Raw genomic sequence first — 24,814 nt, 5'->3', positions numbered from 1 at the left:
TATTGTAAAATGCATGAACGCTCCCTTGTCCGCAATTCACGCGTTGCAGTATGGTATATCTGCGGTGTGTTCTATTTATAGAAAATTAGATAGGTAAGTAGGTCATGCTAAGGTTAGAAATAGAAAACTTGACTTACAGAGTAACCTCCCTTATCAATAAATCGGATCAACATTTTGACGAAATTGTAAATTAAAAAAATATTTTCTGCTCTATAAATAAGGAGAGGAAAGACAGATAACATTGTTTTATATCACATAATAAGTTGCATTACATACATTTCTTATGTTTTCTTTTTGCCATTTTTTTGTTTATTCACTAAAATCCATCGTGCAATATCGAGGGTCCTTTTACAAACTATTCACTGTGTTCAGTTTATCATTCCGAAACTATTCATTACCATCTTTACAGGGTCCAAAATAAAAGTGTATCCCATATACTCGACACCGCCTCCTGGCGGCGTCGAAAAACAAACAAAAGTGTCATTGTGGTCCTACTGCTCACCAGGGTATCAAACGCTATTCTCCAAGTAATCAGATCTCCAATAGTTCAACTCCAATATTGTTTATGTTTGCTATGTGTCAAGTTTTTTTCTCTATAGTTGTAAGTTGAAGCATATTTCCAAGAATTGCTAAATTGTGGTGATAAATTAGTAAATCAAAAGAATTATCAAGCGTAAATTAGAAGGATATGAAAATAATATCGTTAAATCAGACGACTACAGGCAATGCACATCGTACAGTACCAGAATGCACTTACTGCAGGCACAACACCCAGAAATGTCAACTCCAAGAATTCAACACCTCAAAAGTTAAACTCCAAGATCATTCTCCAAATAATCAGATCGCCAAGATTTTAAATTTGTTCACCTCCCATGACTATCAATGTTTGCTAGGTTTCAAGTGTGTTTGTACAATTGCTAAATTTTGAGGCTTAATAGATAAATTAAACGAGACTTATGAATTGTTCTAGCAAGATTGGCATATAAGTGAGAACTGTTCTAGAAAGGTTCAGAATTCAAAAGCTACATACGTATACCATCTTGGATGTACCTCTGCGTGTCGGTCTTTGGATTACAGTATGTTAAAGCGTTTCGAAAACTAAAGAACAAATCTACAGTTGGCAGCGGGCAACAACAAATAATATACATTCTTGACCTAATAAATACTACTTTCTATGCTCACCAGTCTATTGTACATATAATGTTTGAGTGAATGTTTTCTTGACAAATCGTTATGTATTATAAAATAAGGCTACTTATTAAGAAGAGCCATTGTGCCGACTTCCACAAATCAAAAACTCAATTTTCAGATATATAGAATAATGTTTTGACAAATAAGGATCATGTGTCCATTCTCTTATTCTTAACTTAGTCTTTAAGCTAGAAGACATACTTTTAAAAGTATTTCTATGTAGCTAGGTTCAAAGTATCGAGTAGAATAGAAAAAATCTAATTATTTTTCAAAATTTAACACGATATCACGTAATACACCAACTTTCATAATTCTTGGAGCACGGGTTGTATATTTCTACACATTTCTGCGAAATCAACTTCTTGTTTAGCCGACCCTAGAAATAAAATGTATTGATGTCACGACTTAATCGTGACACCAAAACATTAAAAATGTTGCAACCCCACTTATTTAATTCATAGGCTGTTGTCTTTAAACTCCGCTACCTTGTCAGTGGGGTCCACCAAGCTAGAAACTAGATCAATCTACTCCAAGATCCTGCTGTTTCGACTTCCGCGCAGTTTTGAGATAAGAAAAAGAACTATACACATGAAAATCGTCGGGAGAAGACGCAAATGCCCCCTATGCTATGCTTTAATTCAATTTTGCTTAAATGAAATCAGTTTCATTAATCGGGGACACATATGTAGGCCAACATCGAGAAACTTCACATCATGCAAACACCCACATTTGATATTCTAAGATAAGATAAAATTTATTGAGTCGGAAAAACAATTACAAGTAATATAAGCTCTGATGAGCTTTTTAACCGACTATAAATTCTCGTTATGTACTGCTTTGATTCTATTTTGCTTAACAATCTATTTTAAAGACTCTGTAGCTTTTAATCTGTTTTATTAACGTTTCGGCCTTATGGCCTTTATCAAAATGACAACTTTCGTGTAAATTTCTTAATTCAACAACAATTAAAATACAAATCCGGAACTGACGTAATGTTGTTAAAAGTCATAGTCAAGTACCGCTAATATCTAGACATATTCAGGATTTACAAGGAATGTCAATTAATTATCTTGTAAGAAGTAAAATAGGTCTATTTTACATTTAATACTGAGACAAATATATAATCCCAGACGCAGCGTGTGGCTTTCCGTGTTACAATGGAATAATGTTACAGTAGAATTTATATACTACAGTTATATTTACTTAAAAATAGGAAATCTTAAACAAATATTTTGACTCAGTTTTACATAAATCGTGAAAAAAAATATTAAAAGATAAAATAAAATGTAAAAAAAAATAAATAATTTGAATCGGTCATTATAAAAGCTGTACAAAAATAGGGGAAAAATAAGCATAAAGGGAAGTAATTCAGAAATCTAATCTATTTTTAGATGAAATAAAACAGTTTATCATATAGCTTACTCCTACACAGTGATATACGTAGAAGTCGAGACAGGAAGAAAGAATCGTATGTAGATCTATATACAACTACAAAAAATGATTCAGATCATATGCTGTTTTATTGCTGACGAGTGCATTATGTATTAAGGCTGAATCAGAGAAATCTTTATAATACGTTTTGAACTATTTTTTTTTTCACGGCATATTTTCATGCACTTCGGTCACGTCTGGGTTTTTTCTGAAGTGTTTTAAAGGAATACACCTTCACTTTTCAACTTAGCCATGCTCGGTGGATCAACAGACCTAAAAACATAATTTTAATGCTAAATGACGCATTCTTTAACCTTATTGTATTTACATATGTATGAAAATATCAACGGACTGAAGAACTATGTTCAGAAAACAGTTTATATCTATAAGAATATCTGTCGATTAGCCAGAAAAAAACGGGCAAAAAACCTTACAGCGGATTAATCTGTTAAGTGAAAACTGTCAGTCTGATATTTTTGCAAGCTCAGAAATACGGTAATTATAGGTTTCAACTGCTTCGCGGTTTCAACCTAAAAAGGATTTCTCTCTATCGGTTCTGTGGGCTTTATCTCACTCTGTCCCTCTGGTCAGATCGCTCTGTGTCTGTACTAGAAGAGGATGAAATTCGCGCCCTGTGTGGCTGCGTTTGCTATATGTAAAGCGCCTTTGAACGTGTTTATCATAAAAAGGGCGCTATATTTAATTCGGGTATAATAATAATAATAATAATAATAATAATAATAATAGTAATAATTTCAAGCTGCGGTTTCCAGTTAAACTCCAAATTTTAACAGATTTCATACACCCAGTCTGTAAAATTAGACTGAAAAAATCTTTAAATTTATGGATTGTCCGTTTATTTACAGAATGTCTGTAATAACAACGAAATCATAGACCTATTTTGTATAATTCTGTCTCGACCTATTTGGGCTGAAAATATAACTATGAAAAGATCTTGTTTTTTTTCTGTCACAAGTATAATCTTATGTATAATCTCAAGAGTCAAAATTGAATATAGTGAGCAGTAGCAGTAGAACTATAACGTTTTCTGCATCAGTTAAAGACCCATCACAATATAACTAAGTTCTTTTATACATGATTAGCATAAAATTTAGAAATAAAAAAATTAGGTATTTTGGGATATATTAGATCAAGATAATTTGTTATTGTATAGAATTAGCAGTATGTGTTCAGTAACTAAATTTTTAAAACTATACTGAAAAGATCGACTCAATGAGTAATGGTATGAAGTTGTAAAATCACGGTAAATAAGGAAGTGCCTATATTGTCCACCTGTCATCTTGTAGTATAGCTGTTTTATATCTGTACTATAGGAATGATTTTAAGTTTATATGGGGAGAAAAAGCAGGTCGTTAAATTGAGGTTAAGTTAAAAGAAAAAAAGGACTTAAAATCTTACTTGATTATTTCCCTTGGTAGAAATTCGTTATGTTCTATATTATCATAAGAGCCGAATTTCACCAAAAATGTTCATTTCGTATCACGTAGCTTTATATTGAAAAAATACATGTACACACATACATAATTAGATCAAATGAAAGTTCTTCATTTGTACACATCACTTAAATATAAAAACATTGTCAGCTATCTGTATTTTCTCCCTACTTTCTGACAGAATTTCTGTGCAAAAAAAAAACCCTGATCATCTAGACATTATTTAAAAAAAAACATACAACCTAGAGACCACATGAACTTCGTGCAAATCATTCTGATAATACTGGTATAATACAGCTATTCAACCAAATGACAGGCATCCCTGAATAAATGTGTTTTCACACACTCCCCGAGTATGCACATTTGTGTAACCATTTACTGCCTTTTACAAAGGAACTTTTCGGAGATGATATTTCGAAGACAACGTAAGAGATTGAGGACTCTGCAAAAATAAGTAATAAGATCCGCGGAGGATTTAGAGGTCGTCCTAGTTTTAGGGTATCTTATAGACAGACAGAGGCAGATTTCCGACAAGGAGTTTCAGTCGGGAACGAGGTTTGTTCCACTCACAGGCTGATAAAAAAACTATCCTCGTCGGAGAGGAGCAGGGAAAGCTCGAATGTAGATGAGGTAAGATTTGATGTTTTAGAGCAGGCAGGTTGAGGTACTTTATAAATGAATGGGGAAAATTGACTGGTGATGAAAATATTTTAGACATGATAGAACATTGTCAAATTAATTTTAAAACAGAGTTTTACTTGTATAAACATGAGCAGTGCCCTCAATGTTGTTTTAACACAATTGAATCTAGCATTATTCAGAAATAAATAGATAAATTGCTAGATCTTGGAGTTATTAAAAAAGTTCAGTATGAAGAAATGCAGTTCTTATCTTCAATATTCTTGAGAAAAACGAAAAATGGTGATTATAGAATGGTATTAAATTTGAAAGAACTGAACACATTTATTTTCAATTTAAAATGGATACGTTTGGAAAAACAACGTTAATAACAAAGGATATGTATATCGCATCATTAGATCTGCTTCACGCATATTATACAGTACCTCTAGCTGCAGTATTTCAGGTTCATTTTCAAATCTCAGATTTATGCTTACACTGTGTTCCCAAATGGTCTGGCACCGTGTCCTAGGCTTTTTACAAAGCTCTTAAAACCTATCTATTCCAAGCTTACGATATATCAATTCTGGATTTATTGATGAAAGTCTTCTTTGTGGGAAAACAAAGGATGAATGCACTGAAAATGTCAATGTTACTAGAAACTGGTTTTGCAATATAGGTTTTAGGTTAAATATGGAAAAATCTGTGTTTGAACCCACTAAGAAAATTGTTTTCTTGGGAAATATCACTGATTCGGAGCGTATGTTAGTTTATTTAACAGAGGGAAAATACTTGTAGTAGAAACAGAATGCAGAAAATTATGCAGTGCAAAGACAGTTACTATTCTTTATGTAGCCAAGGTATTCTAGTTTCATTACAGAAGTTTAGAAAAGGTCAAAACTAAGACAGTGAAGCAAAATAGAGCTGATTTTGATGCAGAAATGGTCGTTACTACCAGCATGGGGGTAGAACTTCGTTGGTGGTATGTAAACATAAGAAAACAGGTCAGGCATATTAGTCACGGAAATCCAGAATTGACAATACAGACAGACCTTCAAGGTTGGGGCTTTGTGTTGAATGCTTGTAAAAGCGGTGGTAGATCGACAAAAGATAAGTCACAAAAAAAACATATAAATGTGTTGGAACTTTTGGCTGTCTATTATACTCTAAAAGCTATAGCAGAAATAAAGAATATTTGTGACAAAACCAGGGTTCCAAATATTGATTTGTTTGCATCTCGTCTTAATGCAAAAGTACAAGTTTTTTTGCTCTTGGAAGCCTAATTCACAAGCTAAGTATATTATTGCATTTACGTTGGATTGGGGAACATTTTCATGCTGTTATATTTTCCCCCCTTTCAGTTTGCTGGGACGCTGTGTTCAGAAGATAACTGTAGACATGCCAAGTTGCATAGTAGTAGTTCGACTGTGGCCAGCCCAGCCGTGGTTCACACCACTGATGAAATTGTTGATACAGAAGCCGTTGATACTGCCATCACAAAGGGATCTATTGACACTCCCGCAAGGAAACAAGACTTATCCTCTGTTGAGGAAAATGATTCTAATTGCATGTCACGTGCCAGGAAGATCTCCAGACATTGAGACTTTTCAAAGGAAGCAGCCAGAATGTTCTTAGATGAATGCGTTCTTGGAAATCAGGAACTAAAAGACAATATCAAACGTATATATCAAGATGGTTACAGTATTGTCGTGGAGAACAGATTTAGTGAAATTCCGGTTACTATAGTGGATGTTATTGAATTTCTAGCAAGTTTGTTTAGAAATGGTTTGGGTTATACTGCATTAAACACAGCAAGAGGACCTTTATCAGCATTTGGATTGGTAGTAGATGGTTATCGTGTTTGTTCACATCCAGATGCTACTAGATTTATGAAGGGAATATTTAATTTAAGACCAACAAAAACCAAAATATGTTAATACTTGGGATGGTAACCTTGTATTATCTGCGAAAATTAAGTCCAGTGAAACGCTTGTCATTAGAAGAACTCACATTGAAACTTGTCATGCTTATAACTATCACGAATGCGGCAAGAACACAGACTTTGCATTTATTAACTATAAATAATATGAACAAGTCAAGTTCACAGCTTGTATTAAAATTTTATTCATGGCTCAAATAGAGCCGGCCAGGAGCAGCTTTTTCTGTGTTTGTTCTTAAAGGCAAAGAAAATCTCCTACATAAGTGACCCCCACCCCCCAAATACCAGACTTTTTAATCCCCAATATACAAGGAAGATCCTGTCTGGTCCAGTCTGATAAGGGTCCATAAAACCCCTGTAGACTTGACATGTAGCCTAATCATTGTCAGAGAATCATAAATTTTATTGCCTACAGGTAAATTGGTTATTTCCTGTGTTTTGCATTTTATTAATTGAAATGCTGTTTTTTTTAAAGTCTTTTTTTCAGAATGTACACAAAATTATTTTAATTGATAAGATGCTAATTTTGATTGCTCAGTCATGTTGAGTAATGTCCTGGCCAATTAAATTATAACTCTTATAGCAAAGCAGTTCTCACTTTAAAATAATTATTCAAAACTTAATAAGAGAAATTACAAGTTTGTTTATTCAATGATTATGATCTTTTAAGCAAAAGTAACAAAATAAAAAAAAACGAAAAAAAAAAAAAAAAAGATAATTGCTGGATTTTATCAGAAATTATAGAAGCGTTCAGATGCATTTTTAATAGATAAAGAAGGTATATAGACAGATATATAGCAGAAGGATGTTATATATTAAAATGCTTAATTCCTCTTGTGTTGTCTAAATAATGTTAACTTTCTTTTATGTATAATAAAATCCAGCAATAAAGATATATCATTGTTCAAAATACACAATAATTTATTTCTTCTGAAAGCTATGTGCCTGAATGTATTTTTTATATTTTTGATAATAAAAAAAAAACAGCAATAATGAGATGTAATTGTTAAAAAACTTACTTTATTAAAATATGATAAAAACACTGTTGTATCTTATCACTTTGTTTATTTAGCCCCAATTCAATCAAGCTTTCTAAACTCGTTATAAAGGTGAGAACTGATTTGCTATAAAGGTGAGAAATATCACCTGCAATTTATTTGCTGCACAGTAGCTATACAGTAGCTTATTATGATAAACAGAAGCAAGTCTACCAATGGTCCCGACTTGTGTATTGGCCCTTATCGCCAATACGCAGACCTTATCATCTCCATAGGCCACATACCAGGCATACCAGAATCAGTGTCTTTAAAGCTGGAGGCTTTGTGTATATACAGTACTAAAGGAATATTTGCGGAGAACTTAAGTAATACGAGATAAACACAGATGTTTTTACACAACATAGTGTCCGGGGAGCATCTTCGTCAAATGCTAAGTTTAACGCAGTCCCTGTACAAGCTATTCTAGAGAAAGCTAGGTGGTCAAATTGTAGAACATTCTCAAGATTTTATGACAGGGAATTAGTACCAGGCAGGAGTCCTGAAATAAGATTTGGTCTATTTTGTCATTATTGAGCTTTAAACTTCTCATTTAAGACCGAATGTGAATGAAAAAGAAAAAGAATTGAAAAAGAATTGAAAAATTAAACGCCCTCCACTCCCATCCCATATATGAGGTGGAAAATATGTTCATTTTGACTCATATTGAAATCAAAGATTTCCAAAAAAAATCAAAAATGCCAAAATAATTACTTTAAAAACTGATCCGACGCATGCGCAGTACAACCTCATTTAATCCCTCAAGTGTTCTTTTGTTTTGATGTATTTGCAATAATGTCAAAGTGCTTAAATTTCACATACGTTTAACCAAATTCTCAGTAATTGCATTTTTTTCTTTACAAATGGCATTCATTTATAAGGGAAATAGTTTAAATATCCAGTCGTACGGGGCAGTACGTTTAAACATACTGGACAAGTAGATCGTTCGTAAAGATATTGTTCAGTTACCTAATCAAACTAAGTTTCGTTAATTATTAATTTAAAACATTTTACAAGACAACGCATTGTATCGTTTTAATCATAAAATATTCATGAAATACACTTGAAGCAGTTCTTCGAAATTTCAAATGGTACTGTAAACTCTCCCCCACGTGATTATCTTGATTTTGAAAATTATCAATATTTCACAAATTAATCCAAACCTGTAATATGAAGTACTTTTCCAATCCGGTTGTTGTATGCGATTTTCACATATCGTTTCATTTTGTTTCGCTAATCCATCCATTTCGTTTTCAACTGTACGAATGATTTAACACTGAACAACGATTTTTTTTTTTCAAATCATTCTGATTCGTGAAAACACATTGCAGCCCGAGTAAAAATATTAAAAAAAGTCTATAAACGTCATTAACTTCTGTAATTTTCTCCTTTACCGCTGGTCCAATTTCAAAAGCAGTTTTTTTCCAAGTTATTCCGATTCTTTAAAACATTGCCGCATGTGGTCGTGCTCACTTTCTTATATATGTATATAATAGAAACTTTATAAAAAATATAAAAAGAGCTAGTCCAATATTAAAGTTTCACATGAATGATCTTTGCCGAAGAGCTAGGTCACTTTTCCATATACATATAGTGGAAACTTCAAAATTCTTCTAGTAAAAACCTGCTTGCAGATTTTTAAATATTTTTAGATAAATGGTCCTTTTTTAATTAAATGCTCAAAGGAATTTTACCAAACCTGGTTAGAATCACTGTCACATGGTCAAGGTCCTCTTCAGGTGAGCGACTTAGGCCCATTTGGGCCTCTTGTTATTTTTCATTTCTTAACAAACAGCATTCTTAAGGGGAACAACTTTTTGAGAATATTTTAAGTACGGGACAGTACGATAATACATTTATTGGACAGGTAGATTGTTGGTAAAGATGTTGCTCGCTTAAGAAGTTTCTTTGATTTAGTTAATAAAGTGCTAAACCTTAATAGCCTTCTTGATTGTTTCAAAAACATAGCTGCCATGACAGAGTCCATTTTTTCCCAAACGGCTCCTAAACCGCTCAGTCTGCAGGTCAGTTTTCACAGTAATTTGGCAGAAATGCTACTAGTTACACCTGTCAGAGCTTTGAAACTCCGGTGAGCGATATAGGACCATCATATTTATACATTTTTGTCCGGCAAGATTTGCATACACGCGTGTAGATCTGATACAAATACAAGAGTTATTGCACTCTATCATAAAGTATGCATATTGTTCATGGCGACTAGAAGTTTGTCTGTCCGTCCGTCTGTCAGATGAACGTCCACAAAATCTGATGCCTACGATAACTGTGTAAGGTATTTGAATGATACTTGACAGGTGATTAGGGCCTATAAGGAAATAATTCACGCCTTATGCTCGCGCTAGGTGCCGACGACCCCGGAGAAATGTAATAACTCCACTCTCTCCGTCCGTCCCACCAATACAAATGAAACTTTTTATGCATAATGACGTGGAAATGCGTATATAACCGGAACATTCATATTCGTTAATTTTTGACTTATGCCATAATCATCCAGTTTAAATCTCATATAAATGAAGGAATGAAGTTGACATGTGCGTGTTGTTCGGACTTTCGTGTCTGACAAATTTCACGTTAGTATAGCCTATTATTGGTTTCACTATCCGAAGACGATGTATAGCTGTTGCACTTGCCTATACGTCGGCGTCTCAGATTTGTTAAGTTTTATATGTAAGGTTTTAATCCATTTCAATTAGGGAACACTGTGATTTGATAAGCAGAGTGAAGGTTCCATATCTCTTTTACATTGTAGGTTATATACAAATAGAAAAAAATGTTCAGTTTCACATAAACTAATCACTTCAGATCCATTTGATATAGCTTTTAGATTTTCGGCCGGTCATAGACTTGTTATAAGAAATCCATGCTTTTTTTTCAAGAAAAAAAGTAAAAGGGGTGTTGAATAGTATGCAGTGAAAAGTCCTGTCCCTTCGTACTCCCACATTTCAGAAACCTGCTCACAGAATAAACGCTCTACATTCATGTTCAGTAAAAACAACTTGAAAACCTACGAATATGAGCATGAAAAGCTTTGTTTTATGTGATTTTTTTTATGTGTAAAACACATTCTACGAGTTAAAAAATTCCCTCTTGGCCGCAGGTACCAGATCATTACCTCTAGACTTATCAACTTAAAGCTTGATTTGATATTTCTTAGCAGACTCGTGATATTGACCAATGACAAGATTGCAATCTCAGACTGCTCTCACAATGTGTGCATTAGTGTCGGGTGATATCTAATAGACATAATATATAAACAGATGGAAAGAAAATACAAAAAATATGTGGTATATTTAAACTCTTTTTTGATGATAAATAAAATGATTCCTCTACTTCTTGTATGGCTTGCATGCTCGCAATAAACGAAAATAATGCTATGGTGGCTGATTTCTGCCATTTCGTGTTGGCATGTTGGCGGGGTGAAAACACAACACGAAATCTCGACAAATACCTTATTCGTCGAGTTTTTGTGCTTTCTTGTTGGCGGGGCAAAAAACATGAACACACGAAAACGCGACGTTTAGAGGCCGACGACACGACAAAATAATCTGTTGAGTTTTAGTGTTGGCGGATGTGAATATGTCGTGTTAGCGCCCTTTATCTGTCGTGCTGTGGTGTTGTCGTGACTTCGCCCCGCCGACACGAAAACACGACAAATACTTTCCAGTCATTTGTGATAAATCAAAGAGTTATTATAAAGACAGTGGCAGAGGGTTTGAGAAGCGTTTTACTTTCTATTTGAACTCAGAATTTATTTATATTCACTAATTTAAGCTGCATTAACAGATTTGAGACTATAAAACAGTACATAAATATGTCAGATGTCCATTTATCGTTATAAGAACACGAAGTCTATGTATTAGAAAAATAATTTCGTATACGCGAGAGCCTCGAGGAAGACCAACTTATTCAAATGAGTTATCTCGTTAAATAAGAACATTGCTTTTATAATAATGATGTAAGTATAGGTTTTAAGTTGAATACAGCAGTTTTAAGATATTCAGTAATTTCGAGCCAGCGTTAGCGAAGCGAGAAATTAATATCTTAAAACTGTTGTATTCAACTTCTAACCGTCTTACAGTTCGCCATTAAATTTAATACATACAGTTGATGTGACAATTGTATATGAAATAGAATGGCCAGATTTGAACGAAATGGAGCAATTCCATTGGCAGGGCAATTTGGGCGAACTGTAATTGTTCTTATAATTCTTCGCTGGGTACACATGCAATGAGATGATTGTAATTCTGCATTGTTGTCATCGGATTAGTTATATTGAATATTTATCATGCAATTTTATGATAATGTTAATATCCTCCATATGTGTATATACATTTTGTATTAGCTAACAGCTAACCCGCCACTTTCGTACTCGCAATATCTGCGCTGTAATACATTGTACTGAGTAATCAAAATTAGAAAAAAAAACAAACAAAAAAAAAAACGGTCAAAAACACAGACTTTATCAGATTTAGTCATTTTCAAGAAATGCTTTAATTATTCTTGTAAGAAATCGCTTTGATACATTATGAGAAAATACATATAAAATGTGGGCGAGGGGTTAAAAGGCAGAAGTAATTACTTTGATATTCAACGTTCGACTTTCAATACCTTTTATGTAACAAAATGGTATTCGACAGTTACATAGAATATAAATCAATTTTTGTTCTCAAACTTATATTTTCTAGTTGTTTTGGCATATTTGCAAGCAGTTATGTTGTGTTCAGTTCAATAAGTGTTGTGCGCATGTCTAACGGAAGACGCCACAACGCCAAAAAGAAAACTCCAAAAATAAGGTATTTATCGTGTTTTCGTGTTTTCATATCAGCAGGGCGAAAACACGAAAACTCGACAAAAAGGTATTTGTCGTGTTTCGTGTTGGCGGGGTGAAAACATGAAAACACGAAAACTCGACAAATAAAGGGCGCCAAACAGACATATCCATACCCGCCAACACAAAAACTCAACAAATAAATATGTCGTGTCAGTACCCTCTAAATGTCGTCTTTTCGTGTCAGATGTATCGAGTTTTCGTGTTATCGTGTTTTTGCTTCGCTAAGACGCCAACACGACATGACAGAAGTCAGCCACCGTATAATGCAGATTTTACTAAAAGGAGTTGATATGTTTTACAGTCTGGCATTTAATACTACGCACTAAACGTTTTATTTGTTTCCATATTTATCAATAAAATAGAACAGTAGTTTCGAAAATTTGTAACATAATGAATGAGCTAAAAGAGATAAGTTAGGATTTCTACAATTAAACATGTTTACTACTCAGAAGGTAGGGAAAATAAAACAACACTTTGCACTTCACAAAAGCATAGATTTGTTATTTACTTTACTTAGAAGAAAGCGGTCGCTGCATAGGATATGGGGTAATTTAACCTTTAGCCTCGGAGGTGCAGGCCTGTCATGGCCTGCTGTTCACTATTCAGTCAGCATTTTCAGTAAACACCCCTTTGAATAATAAGTGGTACTGTCCAAACTGAATGATGGACTAGTCCATTTTGGAAATTTAGCTAAGGAGATAGCATTTGGTGTTCATTCAAATAGAAAGCCAATGTCTGAAGTTCTCTGTTGACTGTCGGTATTATGTGTGTATTAATGAAGAATACAATGGTGGCTGATGTCGGAAATAACGTTCCACAATTTATCACTCTCGCAAAATGGAAATAATGTATCAATAAATCCGCCCTGCAATGAACAAAGTGATCATAACAAAAGTATTTTCAATAGATTTGTAATATATTTGCAATGACCAAGGATGTTTTAAACAAAACTTTGAAAATTTTTAAGAATTAAATGCATTTTATTTTTGTTGCTGTTGGCTTTTAAGTCACACTGATACAATTTAGGTCATTATGGCAACTTTCCAGTTTTTAATGGCGGAGGAAGATGTCGGGAACAACTCTTAACATTATTTCCGGCACGAAAGGCACCTTTAGGTTGGTAGAACCATCGACCTTCCGTAAGTCAGCTGAAAGATTTCTTCACGTGAAAGAATTATATATTCCAAGCGGGTTTTTAAACAGACAGAGGTTAGGCGCAAGTGAATAATTAACCACTCGGTCACGGAGGCCCTTGAGAATGAAATGAGGTAATATTCAGGACTACTTCATATTTGTACGATCGTCCACAATTCAGCCAGCTATAGTAACTTCCGATTGTCCGGAGTTCATTATACGACTTATAACCTCCAATTCTCCGAACATCCGATTTCCGGAGTGCGCGATATCAACTCCTGCCGTATTACCTTCTAGGATCAGTACATACCTACAGATAAATTTCATACACTATTACAATGGCCAAATATTTGCCAAAGTTATCTAATCTGTAACATATAATATGTCAGAAAGTTATAGTTTGATACATTCATTTGTATAATAAATTAGTTTTGACTCTTCTCTGTCATTGTGTACCTTCCTTTCCCTGATAACATTTGATTATGTACACTGATGTGACTGTTAACTGATATATCTGTAGCAAAACACAAGAGGAAGTTTATAACGTCATTATTCACAAGAGGAAGTAAATTACGTCACTATTCAAATCTACTGATAAACAACCACCTATTATGTACCTTCCTTTCCCTGATAATACTTGATTATGAACACTGATGTGACCGGTTACTGGTCAGTACAATGTAATTATATGTAGCAAAACACAAGAGGAAGTACACAAACACATATTTATGTGCGTAGAAGAGAGGATTTTAGCGTTGTGACACCTTTGATAGCGGCTGGCATAATGGTGAGATCTTAACGTTGCATTATTTTTTATATCTTGAAGTTCCTTGTTTCAGTTATCGTGAAAATTATAATTTTTTCATTTGAACAGAAACTGATGTAAAAGGTTTACCTAAGATAGTGAAATAATGAAACAAGTGAAAAGAGCAGTTAAATATTTGTAGATATATAATGTAGAATTTTGTCTTTGGTAATCCCCTCAAAAGCGTCTGCGACTCTTTCCTCCATTCGAAACATGTTTACTGTACAGAGTTACTTTGCAAACAATCGCATGACTGTAAATGTATTCAACTTTTTGAAAATATAAATGGATGTATTTCCAAGTATTTCTATAATTTAGGATAATCATAGACTTATTTGATAATTAAGGCATCTGCTGACAATTTAAGTAGAAGAGAAGGTTTTTGAAACCGTAATGTTTGATTATAATTGCTGTCTGTTGCATGGAGATGATATTATAACTCTTTCTATTCAATTACAGTGTTTCTCTTGATTTTCAATCTGTGACTCAGCAACATATTTTGTTTATAAAGTACAAAATGCAAAACACCAAGGCCATTTAAAAAAGACAACTGCAAGTTTATATCTTTATGTTATCATAACGTATCATAACGCGAAACAGTTTAAGATAAAGTATGAATTTGTCCATTTTGACTTATCAGAGCAACTGTTGATATTTTAAGCATTGCAAACTTAACACTAAAGAAACTGCGTAAGTAAAAACAAATAATATATGAAAATAACCCGATAATCTGATAAACTACTTTTAAGTATTATCATTTTACAACATGAACATATAGGCCATCAAAATTTGCAAAACACTACTTTATGCCTAGAAAACGTACAGTACAGAACATTGTAACTCGTGTCATTAATCGGAAATGGTGTGCATAATTGTCAATCTTTAACCTATTCCAGCATTCATGCTACATCTTCATGCAAATATAGGCTTGGTAGAGCCAACAAGTCATATAATAAAATGTACATTAATGTCATTCCGTTCAAATTTGTGGGTTTTTTTTCGAAGGTAAGAATAAGGTAAGATAGTCAAATGGTAATTCTGTTGTGAAATTATAATTCATATTTCATATATTTATAAAAAATATAAGTCTTCTTTTTCAACAGGTTGACTATGCTGTATTAGTTGCCGCGATCGACTTTGGAACCACTTATTCAGGCTGGGGTTTTTCATTCAAACATGATTTCGAGAAAGAACCCACAAAGATATCTACAAAGCGTTGGTCGGGAAGTCAACTTATGTCCCTAAAAGGTATAAATATATCCAATTAAACTAATATGTTTCAAGTTCTATAACATCCCGTTGGATTTTTCATCGGGAACTCGGGCTAGACCCTTCACACAAAACGCGCTGCTGTCAATACCCTTGTTAAAAATGGTGTTTAGCTCTAGTTAATTGGGAAAGTAATTTTTGGAAAATAATAACAATAGATAGTGTCACCGAAAAGCAAAGTCTGTCTACATTTTGTCCAATAATGTATTTAACTAACATTTTTATATATTTAGTTAAATATTTAGCTCGATTATGATTAAAGCTAAAGCGCTTATTTAAAAGAGAAGTCATGACCGAGACCCCCAATGGTGCTCGAACTCATGACCCCCGGGCTGGGCGGCCGAAAGTTTCATTGATCATATGTATTGAAAAAAAAGAAGCGAAATAAGAACATATATCGCATGTAAACCGCTACATTAATTATCAAGTAATGTTAAACTGAGGTATCCAACATATTAAAATTTTAGTTGCATGCGTACTATAAGTCATTTTCCAGTAAAAAGTCAGCCATATCAATATCATACTTTCTGATTGAAAAAAGTCACCTTTTCTTGTTCACAATTGAATGCATACACGTGCTAATTAGTAAAAATAAACGTGCAGATCACGATTGAGAAATTTAATAAAATAGTTAGAATATAATCATTGCAAACAAAATGTAGTCACAACTTAATGAAAACAGAGAAAAATCAAGTTTCTTACACTTCTACCTCTGAAACACAACCGAGGAAAGTTTTTGAGTTTTCGCCAGCTTCAGCAGCAGATTCCATGGTTACGTCACATCGCTAGATTTCAACGGCCTCCCTTCAAACCTTGATTTAGTACTGCACTGTGTCTTTAAATAGGTGAAAACGTTTTTATAATTCTTATTGAAGGCCCATACAGACGAAAGTTTCTTAAGTTATAGGCAGTTGGCTCATTTTACTTTTTTGTAAACTTCTTTAGGACCAACGTGTATTTTGATACAACCAGATGGCCAGACCTTGCATAGTTTTGGATTTGACGCCGAAAATAAGTACATTGATTTAATGACAGATAAGGAACATGAAGACTGGTACTTTTTTCAGCGATTTAAAATGATGCTCTTCGATAAGGAGGTAAATATATACGTTTATGAAGAGATTATGAATAACAAATATTGAATGTCGTAATAGCTTTGTAAAAGATGGAGCCCACTTCTAAAACGATGTTTAAGGACTTGCATTTTTACTTTTCTCTGGTATTTAAAAAAATAAGTATAAAGAAGAATTAAACAAAACAAACGTATAAGACTGGACAACCAATCTGACCTAGTGTGGACTGCTTTTACATTAAACAAGTACAACAGAGGACGTGTTTTTGTAAGTACTCAGTGCATGAAAGGGTCACAGGAAACGTAGTATATTCAATACCAATATAGGTCTACTCCTGTCATTATGGTCAATTCACTCTGATACAGAGATGGTTTTTTAAGTGTCGATAGGACACTAATGTCCTGTTCCCCTCGCCCCCTTTACTGCTACTCCACATGCTATATAATAATTCCTAATGTTTCATGATTCTAGGCCAAATACTTATTTACATGTATATATGTTGCACAAACTTTTAAGCATATTTGCCAAAGTCAAGAGTAATAATGTGAAATCCTAAACAGAACCCCAGTTGAACAACTTCACATGCTGAGTAACAATCCTACAATGTTTCATGACCATATGTCAACTATTTTAAGAGGAACATGCGACACACATTTTTAGGCCCTTTTAATATACATATTTTGACTAACTCAGTGACCATTTCTCTGGTCTGGCTGAGTGAAATCCTAAACAAACCACAGGCACACAACTTCACATGAGGTTTGATGACTATAGGTCAAATATCTTTTGAGATATGCATGACACAAATTCAAACGGACAGACTCTATGTCTCCCTCAAAAAGTTTTGGGGTGCACAAAAATGCAAGATGGATATCTTTTTCAGGGGCTCTGCAGAAATACGATGTTGGAAGACAGTACTGGAAAGAAAAAACTGCCAGCTAAAACTGTTTTCTCACTTTCTTTAAAATTCCTGAAGGAAGATCTAATGAAAATATCAGACAATCGTATTTGCGATATAATCCAGGAACATGACATACACTGGGTTCTTACAGTACCTGCTATCTGGAATGACGGTGCAAAACAGTTCATGCGCGAAGCAGCAGAACAGGTGGTTATCCTTGTTTATATATATGTTTTGTTTTTGGTAACTTAAATTACCTAGTTTATTTTGTTGTTGGGCTTTAAGTCAGACCCATTCAATTTAGGTCATACGCTAAGTTTTAAGCTTTATTGTGGTGGAGAAAGACCCCAAATATCACTCTGACACGTGAGCACCTTATAGAACCATCTAATTTCTGTAAGCAAGTTGTATGTCTATTTCACATGAAAATAATCTACATCCTTTTAGCGAGCGGTTGAACACACAGCGGTTAGAGGAAAATGATTCAGTCAGCGACTTTAACAACTCGGCTACGGAGGCCCCGCATACAGCACCACTAACATAAAGGATTGCCGGTTATAGATGTTGAAAAAATCTAGACAACTGGACTAAAATCTAGACCATTGGACCAGTATTCAGTAATTTTTTTAAGCCAGAACATTTGATAGTATTTCCATTATACTGAATATAATTCAGCAACACATTATTTTTACTGTGAGAAGCCACAGTTCATCTACGCAGAAATTAAGATCCACAACAATATGGCAATTTGTAATTTTACTCAGATAGTGTATTGATTTCAATATTTTGAATGAACTGTTTCAATTTGCTGTACTGTTCGTCTTAGTAGGCTAAAATCACATACTGGTTTTTAACTTGGGAGAAAATATCGCGTATGAATTTTCATGGTATTTGAACGCTGCTGAATCTTATGTTCCATCAAGGTTGACTAGCTAGTGGCAGCCTGAAAATAAATTTGATACATAACTGTAAGCATACTGCTAATATAATTAGCTTCTCTGTAGTTTAAGTACATTTTCATAAATATTCAGCATTTCGTCTCAATTGTATAAAAAGTAATCTTGAGTCACGGCAGCAGTGTTTATCGTCGGTACCTTCGATTCTTTTAAAGCCACAATTGAAGTATGTAAAGGTAACTTTTTAGAAAATCAGGTACTTATATGATTAAATACGGATGCCAGTTTAGACCAAACAACATAGTCGATCCCCAGTTATTTACGCTCAATTTATTATTAGTTTATTTATTTATTTATTATATTATTTTAAAATTTTATGTAAACTGATTCGCAAGTTTGTACATTTTGCTATCTGTCTGTTCCCAAACTATATGTTGATGCATAGACACATTATTAGAGCATTATCGCGCATGCAAATGATCAAAATGTGTACATAGAAAAGCACCAGAATTAATTAAATTTCCCTTATAAAAAACATGCAAGTATCTTTTTAAAATGGTGGCGCTGTCGCATCAGTGATGGCGGTATGCAGTAGTGGTGGCGCTGTGGCATTTGGTTTGCGTTTGCTGTTTTATTAAGACTGCCAACTGACACTTTGATTGATATATATTTAATTGTAGGTAGACCGCATGTGATTACAGGATTAGCCGTTTTATTGATACACATAAATAAACATCTTGCACCCCTTTGTTAAAAGAAAATCCTTACTAACAGGTAAATGATCTGTCACTCAAAAGCATAATGATATATGTTGTGATAACCTGGACTGGTGGGATAATACTGTTTTGTCAATTATGACGCCAAATAGTTAGAATAACGTAATGCTTTTCACTTTCTTTTAATTGGCACGTTAGAATCAAAATAAACAAGCAAGACCTCATTGTAAGTTTACTTCTGGCTTTCCATAGCTAGCTCATCATTCATCTTAATGGATATTTAACCACATTGGCTAACCTCCACGTGGTTCAGTTCCCGAGCATCTGAACTATGAACGTGTTATATCAGTCGATAGACAAAGCGAATGTCTTGTTTATTTAGAAATACTATGGTCACTGTCTAAAGGTCAATGATGCCGGGCATTAATCATTATATGATATCATATCAAACAATTTTTCTATCTCTGCACTTGTTTTTATGTAGTTATCTCTGTCATAATTGACATAATCCAATGAAATTGGACACCTTATCCAGTGATCACATGTTCTAAATCAAACATAAAGAAAGAATAATAATCGCCGGACGTAAATTCACTGGACCACGAAAAAGTTACAATAAGGGAACCCTTAGATAAAAAGTATAAAAATGAATGTAGCTGAACGATTAAACAGTTCTTTGGTATGTTTGATGCTATATTGTATTATGTGATTACATATTCTCATTACTAATAGGCAAATTGGCATTATTCGGACGTAAATGTTGCTCTACGCGCAAATGGTTTTTCATAAAAACCGAAGAATTTCAAAATCGCATGCGGAGAATGAATTACGCGTCCACTACCTTATTAAAAAAACAAGTCTGGTTAAAATATAGCTTAATATTTGCTGGAAATATTTGCTATAACGGGTTCCGTTGTCTATTATTGTCCGGATTATAGCAGATAATTCCATGACAGAAGATAAAATGATAGATTGCAATGAGAGGGAATGTAGAGGACAAGAACCGCAACTTTGTGTAGAATTAATTTTAATTACCTCCAATGTATTTTATTTCCTTTTGGCCAGACCATTACTTAAAAACCACTGAAAGATTGCTTTGAAACTTGATATATAGTAGATGGCAATGAGGGAAAAAGCACTGCCTAATATTGACAAGTATTTTATTATTTTCATTTTTTTTGTATTATAGCTCTATGAGATGCTAAGACTGAAAACACAGGTGGGTGGGGTACATTATTTGAATGTTGCAAAAGGACAGAATGTAGATGAATGTTTCGTGTATGAATAAATGGAGAAACATAAGTTATTTGTTTTAATTGTAATTTAAAAAGAAAAGTAAGAAAAAGTAAATTAGATAGTTTCTTTACCCATTTCTGGTGCAGTTCTTTGCAAACTACAAACAAATATTTTCACAGCAAAGTATTTTTATCATGAAGATGTAAGGAACGTTAAAAATCACAATACATTTTACTACCTAAATTCCTTATCACCAAAAATAAAAGTTTTCGATTGTTGGCAATACAATTGCCTTACAACAGATAAGTAGTTATGTTACGAAAAATAATGTCAGAAGCTTAAACTAATTCCAACATGAAGTTTTATTGATGATTTATAATCTTTAGTTACTATGCAATACAGGAAAAATATCCTCAACAGAAATCCAAGCAAAACTCTGAAAATAAGGTGATATTCCACGGCAGCATTAAACAAAGTATTGCACATTTATCTAAAATAAAAACAATTAAACAAAATATTAGTGTATCATTTCTTTATTCACATGCATGCATTACATGTATAAAGCAGTCCAAGAAGCATTTTATAAATAATTGCCGACTGTTTATTGTAAAATAATCAGTTGGGTTAGACAGTACACCAGCTACACACCTGTCAAGTTGATATATGATGCATGTTTGTAATTGTTTATTATATCAAACCCACACGTTTTATACGTCAAATTGTCAGACAGTACATATGTATGATGGTTAGAAAATTACTATATATAATAATGTTTTTACATATCTCGGGAGAAGGGTCTTGGAGAAGGGTCTAGAAGAGACCAGGTGCATGAGACCTAGGAAATGGGTCTCATAGATACTAAGATTAAGTTAGGCTTTAGATATGACATTTGTTAAGACTTAAGAAGTTACAAAATAAATTATGAAAGTATGTACGAAATATTCCATTGTGCAAATAAACATCAAAAACGTTCAGACTCGTGTCGTGTTGTGTTACGCTACACAATTTTATACAATTTTTGGTGCCGTGACCAGGATGTCGAATTTCAAGATGGGTTGTTGCGACAATACCAAGCGAAGTACTACTGCCAACGACGACACGCTGCCAAGACGAATGAAGAGAAACTGTAAGTTACCATCTTACCTATCTTCTTGTATAATTTTGCAAGCTAGTCTTTTCTTTTATTAAATTTTTGTTTCTATTTTTGAACAAAATTTCAAGGTAAATTTATTTTGATCAATTGTTAGACATGAAAAGAAATTCAAATTTATAAAATGATAAAACCTAACTCATAATATACAAAATTCTTAAAAAAAAAGAGTAAAATAATAGAAAAAAAAATGTAAAAAATAAGAAACAATGCATTGAGGAAAATACTCAAGAGACTGAATTAAGAAATGCAAATGTGAAAATGTTTGTTTTTCGAAAATTTTACTTGTCATATTATGTTTATTTTACTTGTTCCATATGATATTTGTTTCCCTTATGGCCACATTTAAACAGTTTTGAGCATTCCTGCATTGACAAATTGTTTAAATGAAGGAAGATGGATTGTCCTATGAAACTTGTGTTATAGTCATAGATATGCGCCAAATGAGTTGTACATAGTTTCTGTTGAGGTTATGGGTAATATTTCATCACGAATATATGTGAAAATACAAGGAACGGCTGAAAACTAGTTAGATATGCTAAATTCGTGTTTAAGATGTTTTATGCATAAAAATGCGTTGTTGGGTTAAAGTGTCATTGCTGAATAAATGTGTACATGGTTATCGTACTAAAATATGGTTACTTCGGGTCTCAGTAAATTAAAAGGTTGGTCTGGTCTGTTGTGCTGGAAATATTTTGAAGCCTGTTTTGTCGCTGGAACATGTGGATTCCAGTAAGGTTGAATTTATATATATTGTGAGATACTAGGTGTTACTTGATATTGTGTTTGTGAGACTGGAAGTTGTTATCCCAGTTGTTTTGTAAGATGTATACTATTATACAGACACAGATACTGTCTTCCGAAATATTTAATCGGAGTCTTACTATCATAGCGTGAAATCGATGCATATATTGCATTATGAGGTACATGTGTGTACCGGATATTTTAAGCGCAATAGCTTTTGTTTTATGAGACCTGATGTAGTATTTTTGTCAAAGAGTTGCAAAAACAGTCGAATGTGCTGTTACTTTTAGGTTACCTTTCATGGTTTTTTAAGCAGGGTATTTTGCCGGAAAATTTATATTTTTCTCGCGGACGACATAATATTTCTGTTGAATCATCTAGAAAGGTTACATTGTGTAAATATAATCATGGAAGAAATTATTACCAGTTATTCTGTTTACATATTGGTGTTGGTTTTGTATGTATGTCTGTTTGTATTTGGAAATGACTAAATGCTTATTTTGTAGAATTTTATAGCTATCTTATACATTTTTAAAAAAGTATATTTTTATGTTGAGAACATGTTTTGCTTTTTGTTAGAAACATATTTTGGCTGATATCTTTATTTTTTGAATAATGTAAAACGTAGGACATAGCTTGTAAAAAAGTACAAAGAAGTAAGGTTTTCGGTAACATAACGGTTTATTCGAAGTACAGATACCACTTATGAAAAGAAAGTACGAACGAACTGCCTTGAATAAAATACGAACTGTCCGAAATAAAATACCAACAAACTGTCAAATTAACATGGGAAAAAGTGTATTCCAAGTCAACATTATAAGTCTTGTCGTATTGTGGACTGTCATTATGTAATAGCCAAAGGGAAACTAATTATACCTAACGGTTACATATCGAGAAGTACCTGTCAAAACAAAATGATGACATTTACATTTGTGTATTATGACAATTTGTAAACATGCAGACTTGATTTTATCTGTCATAAACTGTCATTTATGACAAATGGGAACAATGAATAACAAAGTATTTTCGGAGGTCATCGGAATATTGGACATGACTTTAATAAAACAGTAATATTATAACTTGGAGAACTCTAGAAAATGCATCTGAAATATTGAACATTTCGTTAATGAAACAATAATATTATAACTTGGAGAACTCTAGAAAATTTCAGAAGTTAGCAAATGAAATTAGATGGATGAACATCATAAACTTGGATAGTGCGGTACAACGTTACGGCCTATGACGGGAGATTTTCAGCTACTGAGACTGATGGTGATGCGTTACGCTGTATAAGAATGTCGGAACCAAAGGACAAATGTGTAGAAAGATGGCGAAACCAAGCGACAATGGCGAAAGTGGACTGCAAGCTGTGAGCCTGTGAAGTTTGGCGAAGAAAATGGTCCAGTTGGGAAATTACAGAACACTAAAAAAAAACTAATTATCTTCTCTCTCTTTCTACTTATCAATACATAATTCATACACTTTGGTCATTACATATCGATTTTACTATTTATTTAAGATCTGTAGTCAAATATCAAAATATTTCGAAAGTAAGATAAATATGCTGAATAAAATCTTTGTATAAATAAGTGAAATTTAAATATCATGATAAATATTTTTACACGCGACAATAATTACAGGCAATTTAGCAATGTTATTAAACGAAATTGTTATCTTTTTCCTAACTCTTATAGAGCATATATTCTAAAAGATGCTTACCTGTGTTTTGCTTTATTTTACAGATATTGGTTTTGTGAAATATGGATGTAACACGGGTTAAAGAAAAAGTCTTGGAGGAAGAAAGGAGAAGTGCCACTACAAAGGCCGATATAAAATATAAAAAAAAGACTTTCTATGAATTGTGAAAATTGTTTAGTTTAAAATTCTATTCTCCTTTGTTCTTGTTTACATTAATTGCATAAATGACTTAAGATTTTTTCTTTAACGCTGTTTCTTTAATATCATTCTTCAGATTGTATTCTAATGTTCTTGGTCATATTAAATATCATTCTACATGTCATATCGTAAGGCGATTATAGTACTTCAAGTCTAAAAAAATTTAAATTTGCAATTCAAATTTTTTCTTTCGGTGGGTAACGAGTGTAAAATAATCAGTTGGGTTAGACAGTACACCAGCTACACACCTGTCAAGTTGATATATGATGCATGTTTGTAATTGTTTATTATATCAAACCCACACGTTTTATACGTCAAATTGTCAGACAGTACATATGTATGATGGTTAGAAAATTACTATATATAATAATGTTTTTAGATATCTCGGGAGAAGGGTCTTGGAGAAGGGTCTAGAAGAGACCAGGTGCATGAGACCTAGGAAATGGGTCTCATAGACACTAAGATTAAGTTAGGCTTT

At 33.3% G+C, this 24,814-nt stretch overlaps 1 long non-coding RNA gene across 1 annotated transcript; it reads left to right on the top strand.

Annotated features, from left to right (window-relative positions):
• Window positions 1–14,309: 14,309 nt before the first annotated feature.
• LOC128557522 (uncharacterized) lies at window positions 14,310–16,798 on the top strand. Its single transcript, XR_008371207.1, has 3 exons — window positions 14,310–14,437; window positions 15,559–15,703; window positions 16,670–16,798. It is a non-coding gene; the product is annotated as an uncharacterized LOC128557522 (long non-coding RNA).
• Window positions 16,799–24,814: the final 8,016 nt, after the last annotated feature.

Source organism: Mercenaria mercenaria, chromosome 5 (genome assembly GCF_021730395.1).
Source record: "Mercenaria mercenaria strain notata chromosome 5, MADL_Memer_1, whole genome shotgun sequence".
Taxonomy (NCBI): domain Eukaryota; kingdom Metazoa; phylum Mollusca; class Bivalvia; order Venerida; family Veneridae; genus Mercenaria; species Mercenaria mercenaria.
This window is presented reverse-complemented; position numbering and strand designations above follow the sequence as displayed.